The sequence below is a fragment of the Anomaloglossus baeobatrachus genome, unplaced genomic scaffold, assembly GCF_048569485.1.
Source record: "Anomaloglossus baeobatrachus isolate aAnoBae1 unplaced genomic scaffold, aAnoBae1.hap1 Scaffold_2811, whole genome shotgun sequence".
NCBI lineage: Eukaryota > Metazoa > Chordata > Amphibia > Anura > Aromobatidae > Anomaloglossus > Anomaloglossus baeobatrachus.
In genome coordinates this window covers 106,908-122,775 of record NW_027442288.1, presented here as the reverse complement: position 1 = coordinate 122,775, position 15,868 = coordinate 106,908, and the positions used below count along the sequence as shown (strand labels likewise).

General features: G+C 61.5%; 15 non-coding genes across 15 annotated transcripts; all 15 read left to right on the top strand.

Moving 5' to 3' along the window:
* Positions 1–534: 534 nt before the first annotated feature.
* LOC142266088 (U1 spliceosomal RNA) lies at positions 535–698 on the top strand. Its single transcript, XR_012732236.1, has one exon. It is a non-coding gene; the product is annotated as a U1 spliceosomal RNA (small nuclear RNA).
* A 905-nt stretch (positions 699–1,603) lies between these two features.
* On the top strand, positions 1,604–1,767 carry LOC142266057 (U1 spliceosomal RNA). Its single transcript, XR_012732208.1, has one exon. It is a non-coding gene; the product is annotated as a U1 spliceosomal RNA (small nuclear RNA).
* An 895-nt stretch (positions 1,768–2,662) lies between these two features.
* LOC142266056 (U1 spliceosomal RNA) lies at positions 2,663–2,826 on the top strand. Its single transcript, XR_012732207.1, has one exon. It is a non-coding gene; the product is annotated as a U1 spliceosomal RNA (small nuclear RNA).
* Positions 2,827–3,721: 895 nt separating this feature from the next.
* Positions 3,722–3,885, top strand: LOC142266055 (U1 spliceosomal RNA). The gene has a single exon (XR_012732206.1). It is a non-coding gene; the product is annotated as a U1 spliceosomal RNA (small nuclear RNA).
* Positions 3,886–4,795: 910 nt separating this feature from the next.
* On the top strand, positions 4,796–4,959 carry LOC142266053 (U1 spliceosomal RNA). The gene has a single exon (XR_012732204.1). It is a non-coding gene; the product is annotated as a U1 spliceosomal RNA (small nuclear RNA).
* Positions 4,960–5,874: 915 nt separating this feature from the next.
* On the top strand, positions 5,875–6,038 carry LOC142266052 (U1 spliceosomal RNA). Its single transcript, XR_012732203.1, has one exon. It is a non-coding gene; the product is annotated as a U1 spliceosomal RNA (small nuclear RNA).
* Positions 6,039–6,938: 900 nt separating this feature from the next.
* LOC142266051 (U1 spliceosomal RNA) lies at positions 6,939–7,102 on the top strand. The gene has a single exon (XR_012732202.1). It is a non-coding gene; the product is annotated as a U1 spliceosomal RNA (small nuclear RNA).
* Positions 7,103–7,997: 895 nt separating this feature from the next.
* On the top strand, positions 7,998–8,161 carry LOC142266050 (U1 spliceosomal RNA). The gene has a single exon (XR_012732201.1). It is a non-coding gene; the product is annotated as a U1 spliceosomal RNA (small nuclear RNA).
* A 900-nt stretch (positions 8,162–9,061) lies between these two features.
* LOC142266048 (U1 spliceosomal RNA) lies at positions 9,062–9,225 on the top strand. Its single transcript, XR_012732200.1, has one exon. It is a non-coding gene; the product is annotated as a U1 spliceosomal RNA (small nuclear RNA).
* An 866-nt stretch (positions 9,226–10,091) lies between these two features.
* On the top strand, positions 10,092–10,255 carry LOC142266081 (U1 spliceosomal RNA). The gene has a single exon (XR_012732230.1). It is a non-coding gene; the product is annotated as a U1 spliceosomal RNA (small nuclear RNA).
* A 905-nt stretch (positions 10,256–11,160) lies between these two features.
* Positions 11,161–11,324, top strand: LOC142266047 (U1 spliceosomal RNA). Its single transcript, XR_012732199.1, has one exon. It is a non-coding gene; the product is annotated as a U1 spliceosomal RNA (small nuclear RNA).
* A 900-nt stretch (positions 11,325–12,224) lies between these two features.
* LOC142266046 (U1 spliceosomal RNA) lies at positions 12,225–12,388 on the top strand. The gene has a single exon (XR_012732198.1). It is a non-coding gene; the product is annotated as a U1 spliceosomal RNA (small nuclear RNA).
* A 900-nt stretch (positions 12,389–13,288) lies between these two features.
* On the top strand, positions 13,289–13,452 carry LOC142266045 (U1 spliceosomal RNA). The gene has a single exon (XR_012732197.1). It is a non-coding gene; the product is annotated as a U1 spliceosomal RNA (small nuclear RNA).
* Positions 13,453–14,367: 915 nt separating this feature from the next.
* On the top strand, positions 14,368–14,531 carry LOC142266044 (U1 spliceosomal RNA). The gene has a single exon (XR_012732196.1). It is a non-coding gene; the product is annotated as a U1 spliceosomal RNA (small nuclear RNA).
* Positions 14,532–15,441: 910 nt separating this feature from the next.
* On the top strand, positions 15,442–15,605 carry LOC142266043 (U1 spliceosomal RNA). The gene has a single exon (XR_012732195.1). It is a non-coding gene; the product is annotated as a U1 spliceosomal RNA (small nuclear RNA).
* Positions 15,606–15,868: the final 263 nt, after the last annotated feature.

Here is a 15,868-nt window from a genome sequence, read left to right as displayed (position 1 = left end):
GCCCGCTGGCTGTGGATTCCTCCGCTGGTGTAGTGACAGGAATTGGCCTTTGGTTCAGCCGGGAGGGGAGCTTTGTAGCGAGCGGCAGCGGGCACGCTCCAAAGATGGCACTTGCGGCTGCAGCAGCAGGAAGTGCACGGCCGGGCCCTTTTTTGCGGCCGCCTGGTGGGGCTGCCGACGTTGAGCCTCCGACGCCGGGCCTCTTCCTGCCGCCCTGAGCGAGCAGCCGGAGCTGCAGCCTTCTGCCTGTTTACAGGCGTCGAACGCACGTTGGGCTCCGAAGCCGCCGCCCCGCTATGCAAATGACTCTGGCTTGCTGTGCATCTTGGACGACGGCCTTCGCCTTGAGCTTGGCCTGCCATGGGGGGGATGGAAGGGGTGTAGCCGGCTCCCAGGCTGCTGGCCTCGGTGGCACCCTCTCGAAGGAACGCCTGGCTTTGGCCCCGGATCCCGCCTCACCCCACCGCCCGAGACTCCGCGATGTAGCGGGCCTGCGCCGGAGGGGCGCCCGTCGAGCCGGCGCGCTCCCAACTCATACTTACCTGGCAGGGGAGATACCATAATCACTAAGGTGGTTCTCCCAGGGTGAGGCTCATCCATTGCACTCCGGGTGTGCTGACCCCTGCGATTTCCCCAAATGCGGGAAACTCGACTGCATAATTTGTGGTAGTGGGGGACTGCGTTTGCGCTTTCCCCTGATTTGCTCTGGTCAAAGATAGACAGATACACGCTGCTGCTTGGGGGGCTCCACGAGCCAACAGGTGTGCGAGTCTCCTTTTGCTGCCTGCTGCGAGGGACTCTCAAGCAAGCACAGCCTGTTGGTGCCCCCTTGTGGCCCCATCTAGAAGCTGCCAAAGGGAAGCCGCTCGCTTTGCTGCTGGCTTTTGGTATCTGGGATTTGTTGTGAGCCTTTTTTAAAAGAGAGGAGGGGAGGGGAGGGGAGGGGGGGGTTCCTTCCTTGGTCTTTGTTTTTTCGTTTTCCTCTCTCCGTTTAAACCCTTAACTCTTGATTTGGCGTCCTGATATCTTTGCTTGGCTGCTTTGGACACACCGGCCGAGTTCCCCCTGGGCCCGCTGGCTGTGGATTCCTCCGCTGGTGTAGTGACAGGAATTGGCCTTTGGTTCAGCCGGGAGGGGAGCTTTGTAGCGAGCGGCAGCGGGCACGCTCCAAAGATGGCACTTGCGGCTGCAGCAGCAGGAAGTGCACGGCCGGGCCCTTTTTTGCGGCCGTCTGGTGGGGCTGCCGACGTTGAGCCTCCGACGCCGGGCCTCTTCCTGCCGCCCTGAGCGAGCAGCCGGAGCTGCAGCCTTCTGCCTGTTTACAGGCGTCGAACGCACGTTGGGCTCCGAAGCCGCCGCCCCGCTATGCAAATGACTCTGGCTTGCTGTGCATCTTGGACGACGGCCTTCGCCTTGAGCTTGGCCTGCCATGGGGGGGATGGAAGGGGTGTAGCCGGCTCCCAGGCTGCTGGCCTCGGTGGCACCCTCTCGAAGGAACGCCTGGCTTTGGCCCCGGATCCCGCCTCACCCCACCGCCCGAGACTCCGCGATGTAGCGGGCCTGCGCCGGAGGGGCGCCCGTCGAGCCGGCGCGCTCCCAACTCATACTTACCTGGCAGGGGAGATACCATGATCACTAAGGTGGTTCTCCCAGGGTGAGGCTCATCCATTGCACTCCGGGTGTGCTGACCCCTGCGATTTCCCCAAATGCGGGAAACTCGACTGCATAATTTGTGGTAGTGGGGGACTGCGTTCGCGCTTTCCCCTGATTTGCTCTGGTCAAAGATAGACAGATACACGCTGCTGCTTGGGGGGCTCCACGAGCCAACAGGTGTGCGAGTCTCCTTTTGCTGCCTGCTGCAAGGGACTCTCAAGCAAGCACAGCCTGTTGGTGCCCCCTTGTGGCCCCATCTAGAAGCTGCCAAAGGGAAGCCGCTCGCTTTGCTGCTGGCTTTTGGTATCTGGGATTTGTTGTGAGCCTTTTTTAAAAGAGAGGAGGGGAGGGGGGGGTTCCTTCCTTGGTCTTTGTTTTTTCGTTTTCCTCTCTCCGTTTAAACCCTTAACTCTTGATTTGGCGTCCTGATATCTTTGCTTGGCTGCTTTGGACACACCGGCCGAGTTCCCCCTGGGCCCGCTGGCTGTGGATTCCTCCGCTGGTGTAGTGACAGGAATTGGCCTTTGGTTCAGCCGGGAGGGGAGCTTTGTAGCGAGCGGCAGCGGGCACGCTCCAAAGATGGCACTTGCGGCTGCAGCAGCAGGAAGTGCACGGCCGGGCCCTTTTTTGCGGCCGCCTGGTGGGGCTGCCGACGTTGAGCCTCCGACGCCGGGCCTCTTCCTGCCGCCCTGAGCGAGCAGCCGGAGCTGCAGCCTTCTGCCTGTTTACAGGCGTCGAACGCACGTTGGGCTCCGAAGCCGCCGCCCCGCTATGCAAATGACTCTGGCTTGCTGTGCATCTTGGACGACGGCCTTCGCCTTGAGCTTGGCCTGCCATGGGGGGGATGGAAGGGGTGTAGCCGGCTCCCAGGCTGCTGGCCTCGGTGGCACCCTCTCGAAGGAACGCCTGGCTTTGGCCCCGGATCCCGCCTCACCCCACCGCCCGAGACTCCGCGATGTAGCGGGCCTGCGCCGGAGGGGCGCCCGTCGAGCCGGCGCGCTCCCAACTCATACTTACCTGGCAGGGGAGATACCATGATCACTAAGGTGGTTCTCCCAGGGTGAGGCTCATCCATTGCACTCCGGGTGTGCTGACCCCTGCGATTTCCCCAAATGCGGGAAACTCGACTGCATAATTTGTGGTAGTGGGGGACTGCGTTCGCGCTTTCCCCTGATTTGCTCTGGTCAAAGATAGACAGATACACGCTGCTGCTTGGGGGGCTCCACGAGCCAACAGGTGTGCGAGTCTCCTTTTGCTGCCTGCTGCGAGGGACTCTCAAGCAAGCACAGCCTGTTGGTGCCCCCTTGTGGCCCCATCTAGAAGCTGCCAAAGGGAAGCCGCTCGCTTTGCTGCTGGCTTTTGGTATCTGGGATTTGTTGTGAGCCTTTTTTAAAAGAGAGGAGGGGAGGGGGGGGTTCCTTCCTTGGTCTTTGTTTTTTCGTTTTCCTCTCTCCGTTTAAACCCTTAACTCTTGATTTGGCGTCCTGATATCTTTGCTTGGCTGCTTTGGACACACCGGCCGAGTTCCCCCTGGGCCCGCTGGCTGTGGATTCCTCCGCTGGTGTAGTGACAGGAATTGGCCTTTGGTTCAGCCGGGAGGGGAGCTTTGTAGCGAGCGGCAGCGGGCACGCTCCAAAGATGGCACTTGCGGCTGCAGCAGCAGGAAGTGCACGGCCGGGCCCTTTTTTGCGGCCGCCTGGTGGGGCTGCCGACGTTGAGCCTCCGACGCCGGGCCTCTTCCTGCCGCCCTGAGCGAGCAGCCGGAGCTGCAGCCTTCTGCCTGTTTACAGGCGTCGAACGCACGTTGGGCTCCGAAGCCGCCGCCCCGCTATGCAAATGACTCTGGCTTGCTGTGCATCTTGGACGACGGCCTTCGCCTTGAGCTTGGCCTGCCATGGGGGGGATGGAAGGGGTGTAGCCGGCTCCCAGGCTGCTGGCCTCGGTGGCACCCTCTCGAAGGAACGCCTGGCTTTGGCCCCGGATCCCGCCTCACCCCACCGCCCGAGACTCCGCGATGTAGCGGGCCTGCGCCGGAGGGGCGCCCGTCGAGCCGGCGCGCTCCCAACTCATACTTACCTGGCAGGGGAGATACCATGATCACTAAGGTGGTTCTCCCAGGGTGAGGCTCATCCATTGCACTCCGGGTGTGCTGACCCCTGCGATTTCCCCAAATGCGGGAAACTCGACTGCATAATTTGTGGTAGTGGGGGACTGCGTTCGCGCTTTCCCCTGATTTGCTCTGGTCAAAGATAGACAGATACACGCTGCTGCTTGGGGGGCTCCACGAGCCAACAGGTGTGCGAGTCTCCTTTTGCTGCCTGCTGCGAGGGACTCTCAAGCAAGCACAGCCTGTTGGTGCCCCCTTGTGGCCCCATCTAGAAGCTGCCAAAGGGAAGCCGCTCGCTTTGCTGCTGGCTTTTGGTATCTGGGATTTGTTGTGAGCCTTTTTTAAAAGAGAGGAGGGGAGAGGAGGGGAGGGGAGGGGGGGGTTCCTTCCTTGGTCTTTGTTTTTTCGTTTTCCTCTCTCCGTTTAAACCCTTAACTCTTGATTTGGCGTCCTGATATCTTTGCTTGGCTGCTTTGGACACACCGGCCGAGTTCCCCCTGGGCCCGCTGGCTGTGGATTCCTCCGCTGGTGTAGTGACAGGAATTGGCCTTTGGTTCAGCCGGGAGGGGAGCTTTGTAGCGAGCGGCAGCGGGCACGCTCCAAAGATGGCACTTGCGGCTGCAGCAGCAGGAAGTGCACGGCCGGGCCCTTTTTTGCGGCCGCCTGGTGGGGCTGCCGACGTTGAGCCTCCGACGCCGGGCCTCTTCCTGCCGCCCTGAGCGAGCAGCCGGAGCTGCAGCCTTCTGCCTGTTTACAGGCGTCGAACGCACGTTGGGCTCCGAAGCCGCCGCCCCGCTATGCAAATGACTCTGGCTTGCTGTGCATCTTGGACGACGGCCTTCGCCTTGAGCTTGGCCTGCCATGGGGGGGATGGAAGGGGTGTAGCCGGCTCCCAGGCTGCTGGCCTCGGTGGCACCCTCTCGAAGGAACGCCTGGCTTTGGCCCCGGATCCCGCCTCACCCCACCGCCCGAGACTCCGCGATGTAGCGGGCCTGCGCCGGAGGGGCGCCCGTCGAGCCGGCGCGCTCCCAACTCATACTTACCTGGCAGGGGAGATACCATGATCACTAAGGTGGTTCTCCCAGGGTGAGGCTCATCCATTGCACTCCGGGTGTGCTGACCCCTGCGATTTCCCCAAATGCGGGAAACTCGACTGCATAATTTGTGGTAGTGGGGGACTGCGTTCGCGCTTTCCCCTGATTTGCTCTGGTCAAAGATAGACAGATACACGCTGCTGCTTGGGGGGCTCCACGAGCCAACAGGTGTGCGAGTCTCCTTTTGCTGCCTGCTGCGAGGGACTCTCAAGCAAGCACAGCCTGTTGGTGCCCCCTTGTGGCCCCATCTAGAAGCTGCCAAAGGGAAGCCGCTCGCTTTGCTGCTGGCTTTTGGTATCTGGGATTTGTTGTGAGCCTTTTTTAAAAGAGAGGAGGGGAGGGGAGGGGAGGGGAGGGGAGGGGGGGGTTCCTTCCTTGGTCTTTGTTTTTTCGTTTTCCTCTCTCCGTTTAAACCCTTAACTCTTGATTTGGCGTCCTGATATCTTTGCTTGGCTGCTTTGGACACACCGGCCGAGTTCCCCCTGGGCCCGCTGGCTGTGGATTCCTCCGCTGGTGTAGTGACAGGAATTGGCCTTTGGTTCAGCCGGGAGGGGAGCTTTGTAGCGAGCGGCAGCGGGCACGCTCCAAAGATGGCACTTGCGGCTGCAGCAGCAGGAAGTGCACGGCCGGGCCCTTTTTTGCGGCCGCCTGGTGGGGCTGCCGACGTTGAGCCTCCGACGCCGGGCCTCTTCCTGCCGCCCTGAGCGAGCAGCCGGAGCTGCAGCCTTCTGCCTGTTTACAGGCGTCGAACGCACGTTGGGCTCCGAAGCCGCCGCCCCGCTATGCAAATGACTCTGGCTTGCTGTGCATCTTGGACGACGGCCTTCGCCTTGAGCTTGGCCTGCCATGGGGGGGATGGAAGGGGTGTAGCCGGCTCCCAGGCTGCTGGCCTCGGTGGCACCCTCTCGAAGGAACGCCTGGCTTTGGCCCCGGATCCCGCCTCACCCCACCGCCCGAGACTCCGCGATGTAGCGGGCCTGCGCCGGAGGGGCGCCCGTCGAGCCGGCGCGCTCCCAACTCATACTTACCTGGCAGGGGAGATACCATGATCACTAAGGTGGTTCTCCCAGGGTGAGGCTCATCCATTGCACTCCGGGTGTGCTGACCCCTGCGATTTCCCCAAATGCGGGAAACTCGACTGCATAATTTGTGGTAGTGGGGGACTGCGTTCGCGCTTTCCCCTGATTTGCTCTGGTCAAAGATAGACAGATACACGCTGCTGCTTGGGGGGCTCCACGAGCCAACAGGTGTGCGAGTCTCCTTTTGCTGCCTGCTGCGAGGGACTCTCAAGCAAGCACAGCCTGTTGGTGCCCCCTTGTGGCCCCATCTAGAAGCTGCCAAAGGGAAGCCGCTCGCTTTGCTGCTGGCTTTTGGTATCTGGGATTTGTTGTGAGCCTTTTTTAAAAGAGAGGAGGGGAGGGGAGGGGGGGGTTCCTTCCTTGGTCTTTGTTTTTTCGTTTTCCTCTCTCCGTTTAAACCCTTAACTCTTGATTTGGCGTCCTGATATCTTTGCTTGGCTGCTTTGGACACACCGGCCGAGTTCCCCCTGGGCCCGCTGGCTGTGGATTCCTCCGCTGGTGTAGTGACAGGAATTGGCCTTTGGTTCAGCCGGGAGGGGAGCTTTGTAGCGAGCGGCAGCGGGCACGCTCCAAAGATGGCACTTGCGGCTGCAGCAGCAGGAAGTGCACGGCCGGGCCCTTTTTTGCGGCCGCCTGGTGGGGCTGCCGACGTTGAGCCTCCGACGCCGGGCCTCTTCCTGCCGCCCTGAGCGAGCAGCCGGAGCTGCAGCCTTCTGCCTGTTTACAGGCGTCGAACGCACGTTGGGCTCCGAAGCCGCCGCCCCGCTATGCAAATGACTCTGGCTTGCTGTGCATCTTGGACGACGGCCTTCGCCTTGAGCTTGGCCTGCCATGGGGGGGATGGAAGGGGTGTAGCCGGCTCCCAGGCTGCTGGCCTCGGTGGCACCCTCTCGAAGGAACGCCTGGCTTTGGCCCCGGATCTCGCCTCACCCCACCGCCCGAGACTCCGCGATGTAGCGGGCCTGCGCCGGAGGGGCGCCCGTCGAGCCGGCGCGCTCCCAACTCATACTTACCTGGCAGGGGAGATACCATGATCACTAAGGTGGTTCTCCCAGGGTGAGGCTCATCCATTGCACTCCGGGTGTGCTGACCCCTGCGATTTCCCCAAATGCGGGAAACTCGACTGCATAATTTGTGGTAGTGGGGGACTGCGTTCGCGCTTTCCCCTGATTTGCTCTGGTCAAAGATAGACAGATACACGCTGCTGCTTGGGGGGCTCCACGAGCCAACAGGTGTGCGAGTCTCCTTTTGCTGCCTGCTGTGAGGGACTCTCAAGCAAGCACAGCCTGTTGGTGCCCCCTTGTGGCCCCATCTAGAAGCTGCCAAAGGGAAGCCGCTCGCTTTGCTGCTGGCTTTTGGTATCTGGGATTTGTTGTGAGCCTTTTTTAAAAGAGAGGAGGGGAGGGGGGGGTTCCTTCCTTGGTCTTTGTTTTTTCGTTTTCCTCTCTCCGTTTAAACCCTTAACTCTTGATTTGGCGTCCTGATATCTTTGCTTGGCTGCTTTGGACACACCGGCCGAGTTCCCCCTGGGCCCGCTGGCTGTGGATTCCTCCGCTGGTGTAGTGACAGGAATTGGCCTTTGGTTCAGCCGGGAGGGGAGCTTTGTAGCGAGCGGCAGCGGGCACGCTCCAAAGATGGCACTTGCGGCTGCAGCAGCAGGAAGTGCACGGCCGGGCCCTTTTTTGCGGCCGCCTGGTGGGGCTGCCGACGTTGAGCCTCCGACGCCGGGCCTCTTCCTGCCGCCCTGAGCGAGCAGCCGGAGCTGCAGCCTTCTGCCTGTTTACAGGCGTCGAACGCACGTTGGGCTCCGAAGCCGCCGCCCCGCTATGCAAATGACTCTGGCTTGCTGTGCATCTTGGACGACGGCCTTCGCCTTGAGCTTGGCCTGCCATGGGGGGGATGGAAGGGGTGTAGCCGGCTCCCAGGCTGCTGGCCTCGGTGGCACCCTCTCGAAGGAACGCCTGGCTTTGGCCCCGGATCCCGCCTCACCCCACCGCCCGAGACTCCGCGATGTAGCGGGCCTGCGCCGGAGGGGCGCCCGTCGAGCCGGCGCGCTCCCAACTCATACTTACCTGGCAGGGGAGATACCATGATCACTAAGGTGGTTCTCCCAGGGTGAGGCTCATCCATTGCACTCCGGGTGTGCTGACCCCTGCGATTTCCCCAAATGCGGGAAACTCGACTGCATAATTTGTGGTAGTGGGGGACTGCGTTCGCGCTTTCCCCTGATTTGCTCTGGTCAAAGATAGACAGATACACGCTGCTGCTTGGGGGGCTCCACGAGCCAACAGGTGTGCGAGTCTCCTTTTGCTGCCTGCTGCGAGGGACTCTCAAGCAAGCACAGCCTGTTGGTGCCCCCTTGTGGCCCCATCTAGAAGCTGCCAAAGGGAAGCCGCTCGCTTTGCTGCTGGCTTTTGGTATCTGGGATTTGTTGTGAGCCTTTTTTAAAAGAGAGGAGGGGAGGGGAGGGGGGGGTTCCTTCCTTGGTCTTTGTTTTTTCGTTTTCCTCTCTCCGTTTAAACCCTTAACTCTTGATTTGGCGTCCTGATATCTTTGCTTGGCTGCTTTGGACACACCGGCCGAGTTCCCCCTGGGCCCGCTGGCTGTGGATTCCTCCGCTGGTGTAGTGACAGGAATTGGCCTTTGGTTCAGCCGGGAGGGGAGCTTTGTAGCGAGCGGCAGCGGGCACGCTCCAAAGATGGCACTTGCGGCTGCAGCAGCAGGAAGTGCACGGCCGGGCCCTTTTTTGCGGCCGCCTGGTGGGGCTGCCGACGTTGAGCCTCCGACGCCGGGCCTCTTCCTGCCGCCCTGAGCGAGCAGCCGGAGCTGCAGCCTTCTGCCTGTTTACAGGCGTCGAACGCACGTTGGGCTCCGAAGCCGCCGCCCCGCTATGCAAATGACTCTGGCTTGCTGTGCATCTTGGACGACGGCCTTCGCCTTGAGCTTGGCCTGCCATGGGGGGGATGGAAGGGGTGTAGCCGGCTCCCAGGCTGCTGGCCTCGGTGGCACCCTCTCGAAGGAACGCCTGGCTTTGGCCCCGGATCCCGCCTCACCCCACCGCCCGAGACTCCGCGATGTAGCGGGCCTGCGCCGGAGGGGCGCCCGTCGAGCCGGCGCGCTCCCAACTCATACTTACCTGGCAGGGGAGATACCATGATCACTAAGGTGGTTCTCCCAGGGTGAGGCTCATCCATTGCACTCCGGGTGTGCTGACCCCTGCGATTTCCCCAAATGCGGGAAACTCGACTGCATAATTTGTGGTAGTGGGGGACTGCGTTCGCGCTTTCCCCTGATTTGCTCTGGTCAAAGATAGACAGATACACGCTGCTGCTTGGGGGGCTCCACGAGCCAACAGGTGTGCGAGTCTCCTTTTGCTGCCTGCTGCGAGGGACTCTCAAGCAAGCACAGCCTGTTGGTGCCCCCTTGTGGCCCCATCTAGAAGCTGCCAAAGGGAGGATTTGTTGTGAGCCTTTTTTAAAAGAGAGGAGGGGAGGGGAGGGGGGGGTTCCTTCCTTGGTCTTTGTTTTTTCGTTTTCCTCTCTCCGTTTAAACCCTTAACTCTTGATTTGGCGTCCTGATATCTTTGCTTGGCTGCTTTGGACACACCGGCCGAGTTCCCCCTGGGCCCGCTGGCTGTGGATTCCTCCGCTGGTGTAGTGACAGGAATTGGCCTTTGGTTCAGCCGGGAGGGGAGCTTTGTAGCGAGCGGCAGCGGGCACGCTCCAAAGATGGCACTTGCGGCTGCAGCAGCAGGAAGTGCACGGCCGGGCCCTTTTTTGCGGCCGCCTGGTGGGGCTGCCGACGTTGAGCCTCCGACGCCGGGCCTCTTCCTGCCGCCCTGAGCGAGCAGCCGGAGCTGCAGCCTTCTGCCTGTTTACAGGCGTCGAACGCACGTTGGGCTCCGAAGCCGCCGCCCCGCTATGCAAATGACTCTGGCTTGCTGTGCATCTTGGACGACGGCCTTCGCCTTGAGCTTGGCCTGCCATGGGGGGGATGGAAGGGGTGTAGCCGGCTCCCAGGCTGCTGGCCTCGGTGGCACCCTCTCGAAGGAACGCCTGGCTTTGGCCCCGGATCCCGCCTCACCCCACCGCCCGAGACTCCGCGATGTAGCGGGCCTGCGCCGGAGGGGCGCCCGTCGAGCCGGCGCGCTCCCAACTCATACTTACCTGGTAGGGGAGATACCATGATCACTAAGGTGGTTCTCCCAGGGTGAGGCTCATCCATTGCACTCCGGGTGTGCTGACCCCTGCGATTTCCCCAAATGCGGGAAACTCGACTGCATAATTTGTGGTAGTGGGGGACTGCGTTCGCGCTTTCCCCTGATTTGCTCTGGTCAAAGATAGACAGATACACGCTGCTGCTTGGGGGGCTCCACGAGCCAACAGGTGTGCGAGTCTCCTTTTGCTGCCTGCTGCGAGGGACTCTCAAGCAAGCACAGCCTGTTGGTGCCCCCTTGTGGCCCCATCTAGAAGCTGCCAAAGGGAAGCCGCTCGCTTTGCTGCTGGCTTTTGGTATCTGGGATTTGTTGTGAGCCTTTTTTAAAAGAGAGGAGGGGAGGGGAGGGGAGGGGGGGGTTCCTTCCTTGGTCTTTGTTTTTTCGTTTTCCTCTCTCCGTTTAAACCCTTAACTCTTGATTTGGCGTCCTGATATCTTTGCTTGGCTGCTTTGGACACACCGGCCGAGTTCCCCCTGGGCCCGCTGGCTGTGGATTCCTCCGCTGGTGTAGTGACAGGAATTGGCCTTTGGTTCAGCCGGGAGGGGAGCTTTGTAGCGAGCGGCAGCGGGCACGCTCCAAAGATGGCACTTGCGGCTGCAGCAGCAGGAAGTGCACGGCCGGGCCCTTTTTTGCGGCCGCCTGGTGGGGCTGCCGACGTTGAGCCTCCGACGCCGGGCCTCTTCCTGCCGCCCTGAGCGAGCAGCCGGAGCTGCAGCCTTCTGCCTGTTTACAGGCGTCGAACGCACGTTGGGCTCCGAAGCCGCCGCCCCGCTATGCAAATGACTCTGGCTTGCTGTGCATCTTGGACGACGGCCTTCGCCTTGAGCTTGGCCTGCCATGGGGGGGATGGAAGGGGTGTAGCCGGCTCCCAGGCTGCTGGCCTCGGTGGCACCCTCTCGAAGGAACGCCTGGCTTTGGCCCCGGATCCCGCCTCACCCCACCGCCCGAGACTCCGCGATGTAGCGGGCCTGCGCCGGAGGGGCGCCCGTCGAGCCGGCGCGCTCCCAACTCATACTTACCTGGCAGGGGAGATACCATGATCACTAAGGTGGTTCTCCCAGGGTGAGGCTCATCCATTGCACTCCGGGTGTGCTGACCCCTGCGATTTCCCCAAATGCGGGAAACTCGACTGCATAATTTGTGGTAGTGGGGGACTGCGTTCGCGCTTTCCCCTGATTTGCTCTGGTCAAAGATAGACAGATACACGCTGCTGCTTGGGGGGCTCCACGAGCCAACAGGTGTGCGAGTCTCCTTTTGCTGCCTGCTGCGAGGGACTCTCAAGCAAGCACAGCCTGTTGGTGCCCCCTTGTGGCCCCATCTAGAAGCTGCCAAAGGGAAGCCGCTCGCTTTGCTGCTGGCTTTTGGTATCTGGGATTTGTTGTGAGCCTTTTTTAAAAGAGAGGAGGGGAGGGGAGGGGGGGGTTCCTTCCTTGGTCTTTGTTTTTTCGTTTTCCTCTCTCCGTTTAAACCCTTAACTCTTGATTTGGCGTCCTGATATCTTTGCTTGGCTGCTTTGGACACACCGGCCGAGTTCCCCCTGGGCCCGCTGGCTGTGGATTCCTCCGCTGGTGTAGTGACAGGAATTGGCCTTTGGTTCAGCCGGGAGGGGAGCTTTGTAGCGAGCGGCAGCGGGCACGCTCCAAAGATGGCACTTGCGGCTGCAGCAGCAGGAAGTGCACGGCCGGGCCCTTTTTTGCGGCCGCCTGGTGGGGCTGCCGACGTTGAGCCTCCGACGCCGGGCCTCTTCCTGCCGCCCTGAGCGAGCAGCCGGAGCTGCAGCCTTCTGCCTGTTTACAGGCGTCGAACGCACGTTGGGCTCCGAAGCCGCCGCCCCGCTATGCAAATGACTCTGGCTTGCTGTGCATCTTGGACGACGGCCTTCGCCTTGAGCTTGGCCTGCCATGGGGGGGATGGAAGGGGTGTAGCCGGCTCCCAGGCTGCTGGCCTCGGTGGCACCCTCTCGAAGGAACGCCTGGCTTTGGCCCCGGATCCCGCCTCACCCCACCGCCCGAGACTCCGCGATGTAGCGGGCCTGCGCCGGAGGGGCGCCCGTCGAGCCGGCGCGCTCCCAACTCATACTTACCTGGCAGGGGAGATACCATGATCACTAAGGTGGTTCTCCCAGGGTGAGGCTCATCCATTGCACTCCGGGTGTGCTGACCCCTGCGATTTCCCCAAATGCGGGAAACTCGACTGCATAATTTGTGGTAGTGGGGGACTGCGTTCGCGCTTTCCCCTGATTTGCTCTGGTCAAAGATAGACAGATACACGCTGCTGCTTGGGGGGCTCCACGAGCCAACAGGTGTGCGAGTCTCCTTTTGCTGCCTGCTGCGAGGGACTCTCAAGCAAGCACAGCCTGTTGGTGCCCCCTTGTGGCCCCATCTAGAAGCTGCCAAAGGGAAGCCGCTCGCTTTGCTGCTGGCTTTTGGTATCTGGGATTTGTTGTGAGCCTTTTTTAAAAGAGAGGAGGGGAGGGGAGGGGGGGGTTCCTTCCTTGGTCTTTGTTTTTTCGTTTTCCTCTCTCCGTTTAAACCCTTAACTCTTGATTTGGCGTCCTGATATCTTTGCTTGGCTGCTTTGGACACACCGGCCGAGTTCCCCCTGGGCCCGCTGGCTGTGGATTCCTCCGCTGGTGTAGTGACAGGAATTGGCCTTTGGTTCAGCCGGGAGGGGAGCTTTGTAGCGAGCGGCAGCGGGCACGCTCCAAAGATGGCACTTGCGGCTGCAGCAGCAGGAAGTGCACGGCCGGGCCCTTTTTTGCGGCCGCCTGGTGGGGCTGCCGACGTTGAGCCTCCGACGCCGGGCCTCTTCCTGCCGCCCTGAGCGAGCAGCCGGAGCTGCAGCCTTCTGCCTGTTTACAGGCGTCGAACGCACGTTGGGCTCCGAAGCCGCCGCCCCGCTATGCAAATGACTCTGGCTTGCTGTGCATCTTGGACGACGGCCTTCGCCTTGAGCTTGGCCTGCCATGGGGGGGATGGAAGGGGTGTAGCCGGCTCCCAGGCTGCTGGCCTCGGTGGCACCCTCTCGAAGGAACGCCTGGCTTTGGCCCCGGATCCCGCCTCACCCCACCGCCCGAGACTCCGCGATGTAGCGGGCCTGCGCCGGAGGGGCGCCCGTCGAGCCGGCGCGCTCCCAACTCATACTTACCTGGCAGGGGAGATACCATGATCACTAAGGTGGTTCTCCCAGGGTGAGGCTCATCCATTGCACTCCGGGTGTGCTGACCCCTGCGATTTCCCCAAATGCGGGAAACTCGACTGCATAATTTGTGGTAGTGGGGGACTGCGTTCGCGCTTTCCCCTGATTTGCTCTGGTCAAAGATAGACAGATACACGCTGCTGCTTGGGGGGCTCCACGAGCCAACAGGTGTGCGAGTCTCCTTTTGCTGCCTGCTGCGAGGGACTCTCAAGCAAGCACAGCCTGTTGGTGCCCCCTTGTGGCCCCATCTAGAAGCTGCCAAAGGGAAGCCGCTCGCTTTGCTGCTGGCTTTTGGTATCTGGGATTTGTTGTGAGCCTTTTTTAAAAGAGAGGAGGGGAGGGGAGGGGAGGGGAGGGGAGGGGGGGGTTCCTTCCTTGGTCTTTGTTTTTTCGTTTTCCTCTCTCCGTTTAAACCCTTAACTCTTGATTTGGCGTCCTGATATCTTTGCTTGGCTGCTTTGGACACACCGGCCGAGTTCCCCCTGGGCCCGCTGGCTGTGGATTCCTCCGCTGGTGTAGTGACAGGAATTGGCCTTTGGTTCAGCCGGGAGGGGAGCTTTGTAGCGAGCGGCAGCGGGCACGCTCCAAAGATGGCACTTGCGGCTGCAGCAGCAGGAAGTGCACGGCCGGGCCCTTTTTTGCGGCCGCCTGGTGGGGCTGCCGACGTTGAGCCTCCGACGCCGGGCCTCTTCCTGCCGCCCTGAGCGAGCAGCCGGAGCTGCAGCCTTCTGCCTGTTTACAGGCGTCGAACGCACGTTGGGCTCCGAAGCCGCCGCCCCGCTATGCAAATGACTCTGGCTTGCTGTGCATCTTGGACGACGGCCTTCGCCTTGAGCTTGGCCTGCCATGGGGGGGATGGAAGGGGTGTAGCCGGCTCCCAGGCTGCTGGCCTCGGTGGCACCCTCTCGAAGGAACGCCTGGCTTTGGCCCCGGATCCCGCCTCACCCCACCGCCCGAGACTCCGCGATGTAGCGGGCCTGCGCCGGAGGGGCGCCCGTCGAGCCGGCGCGCTCCCAACTCATACTTACCTGGCAGGGGAGATACCATGATCACTAAGGTGGTTCTCCCAGGGTGAGGCTCATCCATTGCACTCCGGGTGTGCTGACCCCTGCGATTTCCCCAAATGCGGGAAACTCGACTGCATAATTTGTGGTAGTGGGGGACTGCGTTCGCGCTTTCCCCTGATTTGCTCTGGTCAAAGATAGACAGATACACGCTGCTGCTTGGGGGGCTCCACGAGCCAACAGGTGTGCGAGTCTCCTTTTGCTGCCTGCTGCGAGGGACTCTCAAGCAAGCACAGCCTGTTGGTGCCCCCTTGTGGCCCCATCTAGAAGCTGCCAAAGGGAAGCCGCTCGCTTTGCTGCTGGCTTTTGGTATCTGGGATTTGTTGTGAGCCTTTTTTAAAAGAGAGGAGGGGAGGGGAGGGGAGGGGAGGGGGGGGTTCCTTCCTTGGTCTTTGTTTTTTCGTTTTCCTCTCTCCGTTTAAACCCTTAACTCTTGATTTGGCGTCCTGATATCTTTGCTTGGCTGCTTTGGACACACCGGCCGAGTTCCCCCTGGGCCCGCTGGCTGTGGATTCCTCCGCTGGTGTAGTGACAGGAATTGGCCTTTGGTTCAGCCGGGAGGGGAGCTTTGTAGCGAGCGGCAGCGGGCACGCTCCAAAGATGGCACTTGCGGCTGCAGCAGCAGGAAGTGCACGGCCGGGCCCTTTTTTGCGGCCGCCTGGTGGGGCTGCCGACGTTGAGCCTCCGACGCCGGGCCTCTTCCTGCCGCCCTGAGCGAGCAGCCGGAGCTGCAGCCTTCTGCCTGTTTACAGGCGTCGAACGCACGTTGGGCTCCGAAGCCGCCGCCCCGCTATGCAAATGACTCTGGCTTGCTGTGCATCTTGGACGACGGCCTTCGCCTTGAGCTTGGCCTGCCATGGGGGGGATGGAAGGGGTGTAGCCGGCTCCCAGGCTGCTGGCCTCGGTGGCACCCTCTCGAAGGAACGCCTGGCTTTGGCCCCGGATCCCGCCTCACCCCACCGCCCGAGACTCCGCGATGTAGCGGGCCTGCGCCGGAGGGGCGCCCGTCGAGCCGGCGCGCTCCCAACTCATACTTACCTGGCAGGGGAGATACCATGATCACTAAGGTGGTTCTCCCAGGGTGAGGCTCATCCATTGCACTCCGGGTGTGCTGACCCCTGCGATTTCCCCAAATGCGGGAAACTCGACTGCATAATTTGTGGTAGTGGGGGACTGCGTTCGCGCTTTCCCCTGATTTGCTCTGGTCAAAGATAGACAGATACACGCTGCTGCTTGGGGGGCTCCACGAGCCAACAGGTGTGCGAGTCTCCTTTTGCTGCCTGCTGCGAGGGACTCTCAAGCAAGCACAGCCTGTTGGTGCCCCCTTGTGGCCCCATCTAGAAGCTGCCAAAGGGAAGCCGCTCGCTTTGCTGCTGGCTTTTGGTATCTGGGATTTGTTGTGAGCCTTTTTTAAAAGAGAGAGGAGAGGAGGGGAGAGGAGGGGAGAGGAGGGGAGG